Below are 15,183 nucleotides of genomic sequence, written 5' to 3'. Positions count from 1 at the left end.
CGATGCGCGTTGTTAATAACGCGCAAACCGGGCGATAAATTCCAGAGATAGCCGGCGATAAATATGCAAGCGCTAAGCGTGCTTTGCGATATTTATCGCCGGCCCTTGTTAATATGCCCCATGGTCAATAGAGTAATTTACCTACAGAAGACAAAGCCAACTTATCAGTGCAGAAAACGTAGGTTGGAGAGCGACATAAGTATTGCCTCAGGAATGCAATCGGACTCTTGCCTGGTAGTTTCTGATAACACTTAGGGGCATATTAAAAAGCCAGGCTATAAAATTATCGCCGCTTTAGCGTCAGAAAACTGCCGCTAAAACGGCGATAACGGGCTTGATAATATGCTCTATGGAATTCCAATTGAAGCCCATGTTAGATGTCCTTCACATCTAATATGGGCTTCAATTGGAATTCCATAGAGCATATTATCAAGCCCATTATCGCCGTTTTAGCGGCAGTTTTCTGCCGCTAAAGTGGCGATAATTTTATCGCCTGGCTTGTTAATATGCCCCAAGGTTATTACTAGTTCCAGCCAGTGAACGCACACATGCTTCATTACTACTACATTCTTTTTTTTTTAACAGTTTTTATTAGAAACAAAAGCAGCAATAAAGACAGTACATTGACAGCTTGGGAGAAGATGTTCAAGAGAGTACGGCATTATCTTTCTTGGCATTAATCCGGCAGAAGCCCACAGTAGCATAATACAACAATGACAAGACCATCCAAGGTGGGTCTGTTTTACGTTCTCGGGTCAGGAAATTCAACCAAAAACATAACTAGTGCTGATTGTCCACAGCCTGCGCTATGGTCTCATCCACATCTCCTTCAAACACCAGAAGTCTTTCCCTCCTCATTTCAACTGTCGGAGAGACACAAATCTCCCCCCGTACTACTACATTCTTGTTTTCATTGATCTGATGGTACATGCGTGGAATGAGTGTAAGAGAGAACGTTTGTCAACCGTGTTTTATTTGCCAGAAAACAGTTATGATTTGTGTTTTTCACGTCACTTGCATGCAACCTTTTAATCGACAGTACCATTGCACTGGTAGTGCAGAGTGCAATGCTACATTTTTTTCTGATTTCTCACCTAATGATTAGCTCATGAATCAAATATTCGGTTGAGGCCTTTTATACTTATTTATTGGAGTCACTCGGGTAGAAGGTATGTTCTTTATTTCATATTAGGTCCATTGGTTCACTGTCTGAATAGCAGGGGTGCTATATGCACTTTCAATTATTGACCTGAAAAGATGAAAGGCTGATGTCGCATTACCTGCACAGGAACTCATGACCTAAACAAAAGTCACGGTAGATATTAGGAGCAAGCGCTCAGCCCACTCAGCTGGCTTGTCAGGGACACACCCACACTTCTCAGTCACATTTCTCTGAAATAACTGCCCTTCTGGACATTTTTAAAACTCCTATTCCTCTTTCATAAATATTCACAATTAATGCAAAACAGCTATTTTTCAGTGCTCTTGTAGAAACCCACAGCTGCTTATTTCCCACCCAAATCTGCATAAAAAATGTACTTTAAGAATGTAATTTAGCAATGCCGTATAGCGTTTCAATCCCTGGCGCAACAACACTCAATGTAATGTGCTGCATGGCTACACACTTATATTGTCCAAAAGGCGAGACCTACTGGCTATGCCAATGCTTGTGTAACATAGCCCTCTGTTTTAATTTTTTTTTTAAACTTAATTCTTTGGCAGTAAAATGCACACATCAGCATCAAAAGGCCTCCAGCACCCTTTACCGACAAAAATGAAGAAATCAGAAAATGTGTTTTATGCGATATACACAGGGGTGTTTTGGTTGACTCTTTGATTTTACACTTATTCCAGAGTAGTTGTAACCTATTAGGCAACGGCTATTTCGACTAGCCAGCCACCTTTAAACTAAAAATGCCTGCCGCTTACATGTATGTCACCACTTCAAAGAGATTTTGCGATCGTCTGCTTTTCGATGGTCAATTTTGCAACTGTTCAAAATGTGAGGGCCACCACTACCATCTCTAAAACAGATTTTACTTTTAGGCACAGGAACAGAGGGGCATATCAGCAACGAGGAGATACAAAATTATCGCCGCTTTTGCGTCCGTTTTCGGGCGAAAAGCGGCGATAATTTTATTGCCTAATCAGCAAGGTCATGCTATTGCGTGAAACCTTGCATTAACGCCTGAATTCCTAACGCCCAGCTTTGCATCTCCAATGAGATGCAAAGTGGGCGTTCCTGCCCTGACATGACTGGAGAAATGTCGCTAAGCGACATTTCTCCTATCATCAAGCCCCACGCTATGAAGCATAGTGGCAAGAAAAGTAGCTATAACCCCTGTTATCGCTACTTTCCTTACGCCTGTTTCAGGACTGACTTAGCCATGATATCCTATGGAAGGTGGCTATCATGGCTAAGTTTGCCTTGCCCTATCATCAAGCTAACGCCAAACTTCGTCAGATTATCGCTGGGTTTCCAGAGATAATCTCACGTTTGGCAGTTAGCGCTAGGATTTTTATCGCTTTTGAGATAAGCGTTGCTAATAGCACGCTATCTCAGCGATAAAAATCCACGTTAGCCGGCGATAATTATCCTAGCGCTAAGTGCGCTTAGCGATAGTTATCACCGGTCCTTGATGATATGCCCCTGAGATTCTGTTGTAGTCGCACCATTGATAGAAGCTAAGAAAGCGACCTGATGAAAAGGTGGCATCATTTCAAGTCAATATCGGCCGAGGACAATCAAGAGCTGTTTCAGTATGAAAGGACAATGCTAGAAACATTTACATTCCAGCTAACAGCTTTCTTAGCATACCCTTTAAAAGACAATGCTGCTGCAAATTTCTTCCATTTCGCATTATCCAGAAGAGTGATACCTTGCATGCCAATGATTACTTTATGTCAGGTAGTACGAGGGACTTCATTCATAAAAAAAACTGCCTAAATAAGATTGTGAAATGCGAAATAGGACCAAAAGACAACCTGCCCTTGTTTTAACCCCTTCAGTGCCCCGCCCTTTCCCCCTCCTGTGCCGGGCGTTGTATTAGCGGGCGGGGTCCATGACGAGATAGTCCCGTCATGGGCACAGCGCAACCGCGCTCCATGACGAGACTATCTCATCATGGGCATAGAAGAGGTTAATGGAAACAAGAATCGCTTTGTACGACTGAGCGAAGTCACAAAAACGCCTAAAGCAACTCTCGAATATACGAAACAAATAAAGGAAAAAGCGACAACACTTTAGTCGTAAGATGTTCAAGGAAACCATGCACCACAACAAAATGACAGAAGGCCTTTGCACAACTGTGATCCTTGTAAAACTAAATTGGAACTTGAAATGACTGGCCGCGTCAGGCTCCTGTACACAAAGTCACAGCCCATTGAAATAGCACTCCATGAAAATTTCGCCTTACGTCCCACGAGGTGCAAAATAAAACTCCGACAAAAAACAACCGTCTGCATTCAGGGTTATCCCACTAATAATGAATGTCGCAGCTGCTTCAGATAGAATTCATGGCGGAGCTGTCCCGCCCCTTCAAACTGCACAGCTGTTCGGCAACAGCAAGTGTAGGTCTGAGCGAATTCTACTCATAAATAGGGCTCCCGGTTTTATGGTATTTAGAGTTTTTTAACATTTCCGTCTGTATTTATCCATATTTATCTTTTGGCCATTTTATCTGTATTTGTCCACATTTATTTTGTGTTTTGTGTATAAATGAAGTTGTAAAACTATACATTGCCATATTTATTTAACTGATAGATGCGTACTCATCCTTTGATCTCTGACGTGATTTAGCTATTGAAGCTGCCAAATATTACCTAACAATACATCCACTAAATCTTAGCATTATACCACAAATGTATGCTGACATATGCAATTATTTAAAGAAATGTTATCCTGATTTTTAATTTACACTGCTGTCCATCTGCTCAGCTGTTGGGCTGCAATTCATGAAAGATAGTATGGAGATTCACTTAAAAGAAGCACCATTTTCTATATTTATCCACTTTTAAAAATAAATGCAGACAGAAAAAACATTGTTTTCTGCCTGTATTTATCTGTAAAAATCCATAAAAATGGAAAACAGGGAGCCTCACTTATAACGTAAACAGTGAGGGGTATATTCACAAGAACGTGTGATAACTACCGCAAGAGTAGCGTAACGCAACTTTCAATATCGCAGCCCACTGCGGGAAAATAACCCAGTGACAACGTGGGATTCACAACAAGGTGGTAGCATGCGATAGTCTGCCGAAACCGCGGACAATGTCTGCGATAAAACCACCTTGATGGAGATAAAAACACAAAAAAACCTGCGATGGGCCGAGATGAGGAAATCAGCGATAAGCAGCGTTATACACACTTGGCAGGTGGGAAAAATCTCCATAAAAGCAGAACAAATACCCACACACAAACTGACCTACACCCAAGCACCATGGAGGGAGCAGGCGCAGAGGACGAGCGCAACCCCACAACCACCCCGGACGACCAGCCTGGGACCTCGGGGACAGGGAAGGGCAAGGACAAGAAGACGAGGAAGACGAAGTTCAGTCCGCAGGTGAACAGGATCATAGTCACGGAGGTGATGGAACACCATCAACAACTCTTCGTCACCTCCAACGTATCACTGGGCACCAATACTGCAATATGGTGGGACATCGTCGACAAGGTGAATGCCATCGGAGAGCACAAACGGACAATGGACGAGGTCAAGAGGCAATAGAATGACATCAAGCGGGAGACCAAGGAGAAACTCTCCGCCAACCAGAAGGCAGCAATGCTGACCGGAGTTGGGGGCCCAGCGCCACAGCTGGAGCTGGATGACATGGAGGAGTTGGTATCGACAGTCATCAGTGTGGAGACTGTGGCCGGAGTCAGGGGAGCGGACACTGCTCGACAGGACACAACACAACCGCAACAGGGTGAGTGACCACCAGGTACTAGGGGGACGGGTGGAGATGGGCACAATGGCACACATGCACAATCAAGCAGAGCACAGTGCACACTCACAATGACTCTGGGTCGTCGCCCAGATCTACAGACTGTCACAATGTACAATGCCATGCTGTCTGAATGTCAACCTGTACCATGCGTCTACACACATGTGGACACATTGCAATACACCATCTCCCCTTCACATCACAGGGGCACCGTCAACACCTCCTACAGAGCAGTCCCAGCCACTCTTCACAGATGATGAGGAGGACAATGGCAGCATCGACACCCAAACCATCCACGACTTCATTGACCTCATCCGCCACTCACCTCCAGGCTCAGGGCAGCCCAGCTACATAGATGAGACCCCACCCACCACCCAAACCACCTAGCAGGAGGCACCCGCAGCCCCAGCACCCTCCCAAGACCTCTGGGAACAACACATGGCCTTTCAACGCTGTGTGCTGGAGTGCCAGATGGAGACGACTGACCAGGTGCGGGTGGGCTTCGGCATCATGGCTGCCAAACTGAACACCATCCTTGGGTGTCTATGTCTGCCCCATGGTCTCCAACTAGCCCTGACTGACATCGCTGGAGTCATGATGCGGAGAGAAGAACAGCTGTCCGCTCAGAGTGGCCCCAGCAATGCCAACTGTGAGCTGGCACACATGCGGAGGCTCATGGAGGACATGGTGCAGATGAAGGCGGAAAGGTTGGCAGCCACTGCTGCACATTATCGAAATGTAGCTGGGATCTATCATGCCATACAGACCTCCATCATGGCATTGCCGCCACAAGATGTGGTGCTGATGAATGCTGCTGCCCCTACAGCATCCTCATCCCCGCCCCCTGGTGTGCCAGTGCCTCACAGTGTGGCAGCCGGATCCACTCAGGCCCCTGATGTGTCAGTGGCACACAGTGCAGCGACCGGTTCTGCAACACCCACAGGTGGGGTAGGGCACGTACCCGGGGATGAGGATGTGGATGGAACTGTGGTCAGAAGGACCAGGCACTAGTATTAATTTCCGCCACCTGGCCTGTTTCTGCTTGGTCCCGCACATGGCCTCATGACCTTCCACTGACCCAAGATACACTCCGATGCACTCACCTTGGACAGCAACATGGACTGCCACTTCCGGATTGATTACCAATGACACGGCGACTAGGCTGCGGACTGTACCCTTCCCTTCAGCAGGACTTGTCATCCGCGGATGGACTCTGATGGCCCTCCACGGGCCCATATTGTGTAGTGTGCTGGGCATTGTCCTGAACCGCTCCAGCTGCATAACTGCACTGGATGTGCAATAAACATCCATTGACGCACTGCTGTGTCATGTCTTTCATCAGTCATGTATGCATGTGTGAATGAATGTAGGGACAGTGATTTCCCTTGCGTCAATGATGCTCCTCCGGTGGGATGCCAGTCAAAGGGTGCTACATTGCATTTTGTGTACCGGGTCCCGTGGACACTACAACAGGGACACACGCATCACTCACTTCCTTGTCCGGACATGGACTGAACCACGCCCAGAGCCCACATGTCATTGTGGCAAGCCCTGTGCTGGTCTGGCGTACAGCAGGCCAGACCACTCCACTTAGGCTCCGAGGGGGGGGCTTATTGCTCCCCGTTGCAGGCAAACTCGCTGGTGGTGTGCAGGTCACTGGTCTAGTTGTCAGCATGTCACAGCCACTCCCTGAGGGCAGGTTTGCATGCACACCACACCCATCCGGCACAGGTGTCACGGGCCATGTGACTCCACCAACATAAGGGGCCGACGACGTCACATTCTCCTCTGCCCATGGTGTCTGGATGACGGACGCCATAGTTCCCAATCATAAAGGGCACAAGAGTTTTGTTGCGCACAGGGTTAGTGGGAACCCAGGCCTGTGTACGGCATGGGCTGACCAAAACGTGGCGCTGACTGGGGTTGCACAGGGTTAGTGGCAACCCAGGCCTGCGTACGGCATGGGCCGACCACCACGTGGCGCTGACTGGGGTTGCACAGGGTTAGTCTCACCCAGTGCATTGCGGCAGGCACAGGCACTCTGCCACGGGACGGTGACTTTGGGTGCACTGAGTCAGTGGCACCTTAAGCTGCTGAGCGGGTGGGCACCCTGCAATGATACCCCGTCCCGGCGGTCCTGGCAACTCAGGTTTCATGTGCCCAGCTGGACCGCAGTGTAGGCCAGAGCCAGCGGGCAGCGCGGGCCTACCGCCACGTGGCATCGCTTCCGGGTCACAGAGTTAGTGGCACCCATTGGGCTGATCGGGTGTGAAAAAGACACACAATTGATGTACGTAATGCTGAAAAAAATCAAAACTGAGCATGTGTACACTGTGCAGCCTGCGATGTTGCCGCATACACTGGTATGTCCTCTGCCATGGAGTATTCAAAACCCAGCAACAAACGTGAGACCTGGTGGCCTGCGGAGCGTGGCTGCATGGTGTGGAGGGTGCCATGTCTGCGGGCCCCGGGATTGTGGCTTGCAGCTGCACGTGGTGGGATATCTTGTCTACACGCCGGTGGCGGAAGGTGAGCAGTGAGGCCTGGGTGTGCATTGGCGGGCATGCTCTGTGGCCGGCGGGTGCCTTTGTGATGCTTCTGCCTGAGTGAGCATGGGCAGGTAGGCGATGTTATCTTGTGCAAGTGTGTGTACCGTGCCAGTCATGTATCTGGATTCTGTTTCAGATGATGGCTCTGACTCAGACGTGTGACCTGGTGTACTGCTATACATACCGGCATGTGGTTGGAGACACACCGGTGGCAGCAGGTGAGCAGTGTGGCCTGGGTGTGCAGGGGCGCCTCTCTCTCTCTCCCTCTCTCTCTCTCTTCTTCTCTCTCTCTCTCTCTCTCTCCCTCTCCTTTCTCTCTCTCTCTCTCTCCCTCTCTTCTTCTCTCTCTCTCTCTCTCTCTCCCTCTCCCTCTCTCTTCTCTCTCTCTCTCTCTCTCCCTCTCTCTTCTCTCTCTCTCTCTCTCTCTCCCTCTCTTTCTCTCTCTCTCTCTCTCTCTCTCTCTCTCTCTTCTTCTCTCTCTCCCTCTCTTCTTCTCACTCTCTCTCTCCCTCTCTTCTTCTCTCTCTCTCTCTCTCTCTCTCTCTCCCTCTCTCCCTCTCTTCCTCTCTCTCTCTCTCCTTCGCTCTCTCTCTGTCCTTTGATGTGCACAGGACACACCTTCTCATTATGTTTTTTGTCTTGCAGGCTGTGACCTATGGACTGTCCCGAGGGGAGCCGCCATGTGTCTTCATTTAATTTCAGTGTTCATTTTAATAAAGTTTTATTTGTTGCTTCGAAAGTGAATGTGTGATGCTCATTTCTGTGACGACAACTGTTGTGATTGTGCGACATCACGCAGAATATTTTGTACATGATTTGGTGTAGCTGATGTGGCATGTCTTTGTCGGGGGGTGCCAGGGAGGGGTGGTCGAGGGGGTGGTGTAGGTGGGTGTTGTGGCCCTCTTGGGTGTCGGCCCACATGATGTGTGGCTCCATGGCATCTGTTGCACTTCCGATGTGGCCCTGGGCTGGTCTCCCTTTTGTGGTGCTGGCTGCCGTCCGACTTAACACCAGGTCAGAGCTGGTGTAGATTTCCTGGTGCTAAAGTGCATTATTGCCGGTTTTATGTTCTTATCGCTGATCTGGCCGGTCGTTGAGAATGTTGAGGAGTGGTGTTGTCGCGGCTTTTGGCACGGGAACACCTACTCTGCATCTCATTAGCGTTAGTTGCGGGGATCCGCTGTGGCGATGTTTTTTGCGGCTGCTATCGCGGGTAAACTGGTGCTGTGGGCTGTTAGCACCAGCTTGTGAATGGGGAGGTAAATTTATCATAACTTTGGCTGCGATGAAGTGCCGTTAATTCGGCGATAGCTCCTTGTGAATATGGCCCTGAGCCGATTATTCTGCCCCTTGCTTGTTGTAAAAAGAAACAAGCATTTGCAATGCAATAGGTCTCGCATTACTGGAAGTTTGAGCTATTGGCGTTGCTTATTATTTGCAGTGCCAATAGCTCAAACTTTCACTAATGCAAACGCTAATTTGTGTTTTTTACTGGCATCAACACATAAATGTAGAGCAAAATACAGGCTACACAACATCAAGTACAGCGAAAAACAATTTACGAATACAAAAAGCACTCACGTTTGCATAGAAACTCTGTACTCTTTCGGTACATGTTTTAAGCCATTTTATATACATCCTAACAACAACGAAAGGTGCAGAACTGGTAGGTCTCATATGTCACTCCATTGGTGGTTTAGCAGTGCTCCAATAGTTTGAATCTATGACAATCCTAAGCAGACTTGGATTCACCTAACGCACCCAGCAATTTACATCAATAGAATTTAATGTATATGATACTCTCCACCCTATTTTGTTACTGCACCTATTTTTCCACACACCATACGCCAATTCAGCAGCATAATGCACTTCACCCCCTCATAGAGCATGCAACCAGGTAAAATGGAATTTGGCAGTGCATGTATTTTTTCACATTTATGGGTTTACAATGCTTACCATATAATCAGCCATCTTCTTTATAATGTGCAGATTAGAACAAATGGTTCAAAAGTTACTAATACTGCACAAATTATTAAGTTGAACAGTAATAGAGCCTTTGTTAAAAGTTAACTGGGTCACATTTCAGTTTCTAGTATAACACCTGTTCCGAGACAGTCTCAATATGCATTAAAATGACAAAACAGTGAAATGATACTGCTTCAGAATGTACGACATTATGCCACACCATTTCCCTTTTTTGCATAACTTTATGAACCCACAAAACTAATTAACCCCCACTTTAATGCATAATTGTACTGGCCCTGCATATAGGCCAAACCACACAGTACACTTTTCAAACGACTAAAAATACAAGACATACAGATCTCCTTACTATCTGTAAATGTAAAGCAGTGAATATTTTTGGCAATAATCAAATCTGTGTTTAAAAAGTAGTGCATTGATTTAAAAATATACTATCATGTTACCATTTGCAAAATATGGAGGGCAGATATTGCTTAAGAATCTGTGCACTATTAATGGTATAATGTTGATCTCATGAAAAGTACATAAGGGATGAAATGAAAGGTGATTAGTAGACTAAAAATTGCAAGCTGTGATCATGTTATGTTTTAACTTCACTCTGAAGTTGTCTACTGACTGCACGATTGCCTTAAAAAACAGCAAATTGTAATTGTATTTATTTAGTGATTACTACCCCTGACAAGGCGTTGAAGTGCATTTTGGCGAGTAGCATGCTACTCCGGAACCTTAAAGGATTAGTAAAAAGAGGTTTGGGATGAGCCAAGGGAGGGATACATGAAGGAAGAATTTAGAAACAGTTGTAGTTGTTTGGGAGATTATAGTAGTAAAATGAGGTTTGGGGTGAGCTGAGTAGGGAAAATTAGTATGAGGCGTTTGATGGTAGTCATGTTTCCACAAGAGGCAGGCAGGAGTGGAAATTGTGCCAGTAGTGGCTGGGTGTGGTTCTGCTTGGGCAACAGAATCCCCCAATACCAGTTGGCACATGCAAACAGAGCCATTAGGCCATGCTTAGTAAGAGCATGTGGAATAGGGCACTGACCACATAACTTAATGGACTCATGATTATGAGGAACAGGGCACAACTCTGTGTTCCAGACCATGGAAAATGGATATACTGCCAGGTCACCAGTTGCTGTTTCTTTTTTCAGGTTGAAAGTTGCTAAGTCTTATTGGCTGAGACAAACTTGGAAAAATTAGGGGTTCACTATATATAAGCACATGGACTTACTTTAATATTTTTGCCCAATGTATTATGAGAAAGGTAATAATATCGCTGCAAAGGTTCTAAAATTTTTATTAGACTGATCCTCAATACACAGCCACGGTTGCAGTGGCGTTCACATGGCGGAGTGATGCTACAGGTCAGAAAGAGATGTCTACGACATCCAGAGACAGGAGAGAGATATCCTGTGTCTTCTTTTCCAGCTTGGGAAAGTGACAAGTTCAGCATTTAACAGTTGACTGATTCAATGTTGCCCCATTACAGTTGCATGACTGTGGCACCCACCCCTTTACCATTCATTTAAACAAATATGCCTCTGGAAATACGATCAGGGCAGAGTGCTAGCTTTCCAGGATACCAGTGATATATCTGTTCTATTACTTACCTTACTGCAATTTTCAAAGCATTTAAAATTCGTTGAACAAGGATCCAGTCTACATCCTCCTTTCAGCATCAGAAATAGGTGAATCTGAAGCTGGCCATAACCCATGACACAAAACCTGGTTCACAAAAAACAAGGCCCTAAACACACAGCATTAATGGCATTAGATAGAACAAGGCTCAGGCACAGAGCTCCATAAGCAGGATCAGGGAGTGCAGGGTACGTGCACAAGCAGAATAATCAGATGTGGCCAGACTCAAAAAGGATAGTACCCTGACCCAGGATGCAAAATCGCATTCACAGCGACCTGATGCAAGGTGAATAACTAAGCTCATAAAACAGGGCTACAGCCCATTCTGCATAACCAGGCAAACAAAGACGTGGATGCATAAAATAGGCTCACGTGAAACCAGTCCTTAATCCATACTTTAAAACCAAAAATTTGTATAATAGGGCCTAGGCTATGCATTCCATATACTAGTGCTTAGCTGCATAGAACACAGATTTAAAAAAAAAAATAATTAAAATATGTTTCCAAAACCTTTATTAAGGATAGTCAATACAGACACATTACATTGCGCTTCATAATAACTCTAAGGACACAGTATTGTACAAGTCAGGACTTATGGAATCAAAATCAGCTGCACTCTACCAGCAACAGGAAAACATTAGAGGCTACAATCACAACATTGCTTCACGGGGGGGTCCCTTCCCCAGAGGGGGATACCGACTCGGCCACAGCATGGGAGGTGCATACCACAAGGTGGGGGGAACGAAAGAGGATGGGATGATCATTGACCAGCACCGGCGGCCGCCGTGTGCGGGGTGCCGTTGGGGATCGTGGGAGAGGCTGCACCATAGGGAGGGGAGCAGGCAAGGAGATAGGTCACCAGAGGACCCCAATTGTCAGCTGGATGGAACTTGGCGGGTAAGAGATCCCAGAAATCCGATAGCAAAGTCTGGCACCTAGTGGTGTCCTCCAGCCAACTCTCGAACCTAGGGGCAGGTCTACGACCCCAACACATGGCCACCCTATGTCTGGCCAGGACCAGCAACATAGCAGTCAGGCGGCGAGAAGGGTCCGGACAGAATTTAACAAACCCTAGAAGACACATGGTGGGGGTCAGGGTGCACCGTGGTCCGATAATGTTAGAGATGACGGAGCACACCGCCCGCCAGAACTCGGAAACCTTAGTGCATAGCCATTCCAGATGCGCAAAGTCTGCAGCGGGGGCAGCGCAATGCATGCAGGAGTCACTAGGTATGAGCCCCAACCTGTGGAGCTGGACCGGGGTGCGGTACAGTCGGTGCAAGTACTTAAAATGTATCAATCACAACCGGTAATTTGGTGACAGTTTCTTCGTTTGATTACAGCAGTAAAGCCAGTCCGCCTGCGCAATGTTAATGCCAAGATCTGCACCCCACGCCGCACGCGCCCAGTCCGTAGATAGAACACAGATTTAATTCATGTTACATATAATGGATATGGGGCACTGATCTGTGTTAAAAACCCTAGCTCACACTCATAAGGTGTCACTGATCCATCCTTCATACTCTGGCTTCATCCACAGAACTGCCCTATTGTTAGACTTGGCATCTTTTGGCGGGTTTCCCTTGTCTTTTTGCTTTCTGACCTCCTGGTTTTGACTCTGTTGTTGCTGGTTTAGTGTCTCTGTGCACTTTCTCACTGCTGTTCAGCATTAAAGTGCAAGTGCTCCTGTTGTAAATTGTTAATATGGATTGGTGTTTCAATGATTGGCTTTTCTGATTTACTAGTCAGTTCCTAGTAAAGTGCACTGAGTATGCCAGGGCCTGGTAATCAAATGCTACTAGTGGACCTGCAGCACTGATTGTGCCAACCACTTGAGTAGCCCTGAAAAGGTAACTCACTGCAGTATCTGTGTGCAGTTTAGTTCTGCCATGTCAAATTGGCAAGTGCACCCGCTTGCCAGGCCCTACCCTTCCTGTTTCTTACATATTATTCACCCCCAAGGTAGGCCTAAGGAACCCCTGTGGGCAGGGTGCAGTGTATGTGAAATAGTGAACTACAGCCAATTTAGTTTTTACTATTGCAAGGCTACCTATTCCCATTGGACAGAATTGGGAGTTTACTTACAGCATTTAATAAACATAACTACCCCTGGGAACAAGGTAGGAAAATACAGTTTAGTATGTTAAAATGCATCCTTTAGTGCAGGTTATTTTACACTCTGTGTTTGAAAATACCACTTTTAGAAAGTAGGTATTTTCTTGCTTAGCCATCCAGTGTTAGGTTTGTGTATTGCATGTTTGGCTTTTGGATGACAGGGGCTGGGGAGGCTCAGTGGCTCCATAGAGCCTGATGGGTCAGGTCTGGGCTGAATAGACGTGGCCTGCATTTATAGTAGGGGAGGAGATTTCCTTTCACATGAATGGGCCTGGTCTGCCTCTGACAATGCTGTCTCTACCTCCTGCCAGGAAGCTGCACCAGGAAGGACAGAACTTGTTCTGGCTGGGCAAAGACACTGTCTGCCTCCAGAGAACAAAGGATTTTGTGGTATATATATATAGAGACCCAGACCCCAGAACTTTATAACTCTTTTGGACCAAGAAGACTGCCAAGAAGAAGAGCTGGAGAAGCTGTGAGGAGGAACTACCACTTTGCGGAGTGCTTTGTTGTGTTGGCCTGCTGTGGCTGCTTCTGTCTTGGGCAGTGAAAGGACTGGACTGAACAATCTGCAACTTCTTTTTTGAGTATCTCCAAGGGCCTGAATTAGAGCTTGCGTCCTGTTCTGAAGTCTCAGGGACTGCAAAGACTTCGCCAACCTCTGGGTACTGCTTCTGGAACCGTTGTTTCAGCTGCCACAGAGGAGGGAAACGCAATCCTCACCAACTCCATCGCTGGCTCTGTGACCTGACGGCACCCACCGCAGACCGCAACGTCCGCATCTCGCACTGCAACCCTGGTCTCACCGACGATGACGGCCGCCGCCGCTGCCTGTGAGCCGCTGCTTGCACCATCACCTGTGGGCATCGCACTCCGCACCGCCTCGCTTCACCTCGCCATCCTGGTCTCACTGATGCCGTCACTGCTGCTGACTTTGACACCCATGACCGCATCATGGCTTGGGGCACTGCTTGTAAGTTTCACGATGCACGCCTTGTCCCACACAGCCATATGGGCCAACTGACACCAGCTCCCGCTAACCGGCTCGGTCGCCTGCACCGCAACCTGCCAGCACCCCATCGAGCACCGTCTCGCCCTGCACCGTAAGCCTTGGTCTCACTGACGCCGTCTGATGATCGTCACCGAGCTGCTGCCTGCACTGCATCGAGAGGACACCGCACCCTGCACCACTTCCATTTTGCAACGCATCCGTGATAGTTGCCACAACTGGCTCGCACCAACGTGTCAGCCGCAACGAGAAAGGTACTGTTACCGAGTCTGTTCACGCTTTCGTTGGCCCGTATCCACGAGGTCGACTGGAACTGTTAGACTCTCTTGTTTTCAGCATCTCAGTAGCCCCGGATGGAGTCACCGACTCGTATCAATTGTGTTTTTCAAGTATTCTTGCAAAGTATACCTTTTTTAAGTACTGTATGGTGGATTTTTGTCTTTTTGGTCTTGTTTTAAGTAAATAAAATATTGGAAATTGTTCTAAAACTGGTGTGGTGTCCTTTTGTAGTGTTTTCACTGTATTCCTGTTGGTTATATGCAAATGCTTTACACACTGCCCCAAAGATAAGCCTGACTGCTCGTGCCAAGCTACCAAGGGGGTGAGCAGGGGTTATTTTAGAAGTGTAACTCCCTCATTCTGACTGGAAAGAAGGGTCTCTACTTTGACAAAGGTGCAAGCCCTTGCCATCTAGAGACCCCATTTCTAACACCTATGCTATGTACTAACGATCAGGGGGACAAAAGAACAATAAACAGTGCCATGTTTTTTAGTTAATGGTCAGAGAAGCAGCCCTGATACCAGGAGTAGGGGCTAGTGGAGTTACAGCAAGACAGCATCACAATACGAGAGTTTACTTTTTGCTTTCATACACACTTCTTCCAATACAAAAGTCATTATTTGGGCCACCGCCCTGATGAGTCCGAACAAAACTAGCATGGACGCTGG

This window comes from Triturus cristatus, chromosome 6 (genome assembly GCF_964204655.1).
Source record: "Triturus cristatus chromosome 6, aTriCri1.1, whole genome shotgun sequence".
Classification (NCBI taxonomy): domain Eukaryota; kingdom Metazoa; phylum Chordata; class Amphibia; order Caudata; family Salamandridae; genus Triturus; species Triturus cristatus.
The sequence above is the reverse complement of the archived record's forward strand: the minus strand, read 5'-3'. Positions refer to the sequence as shown.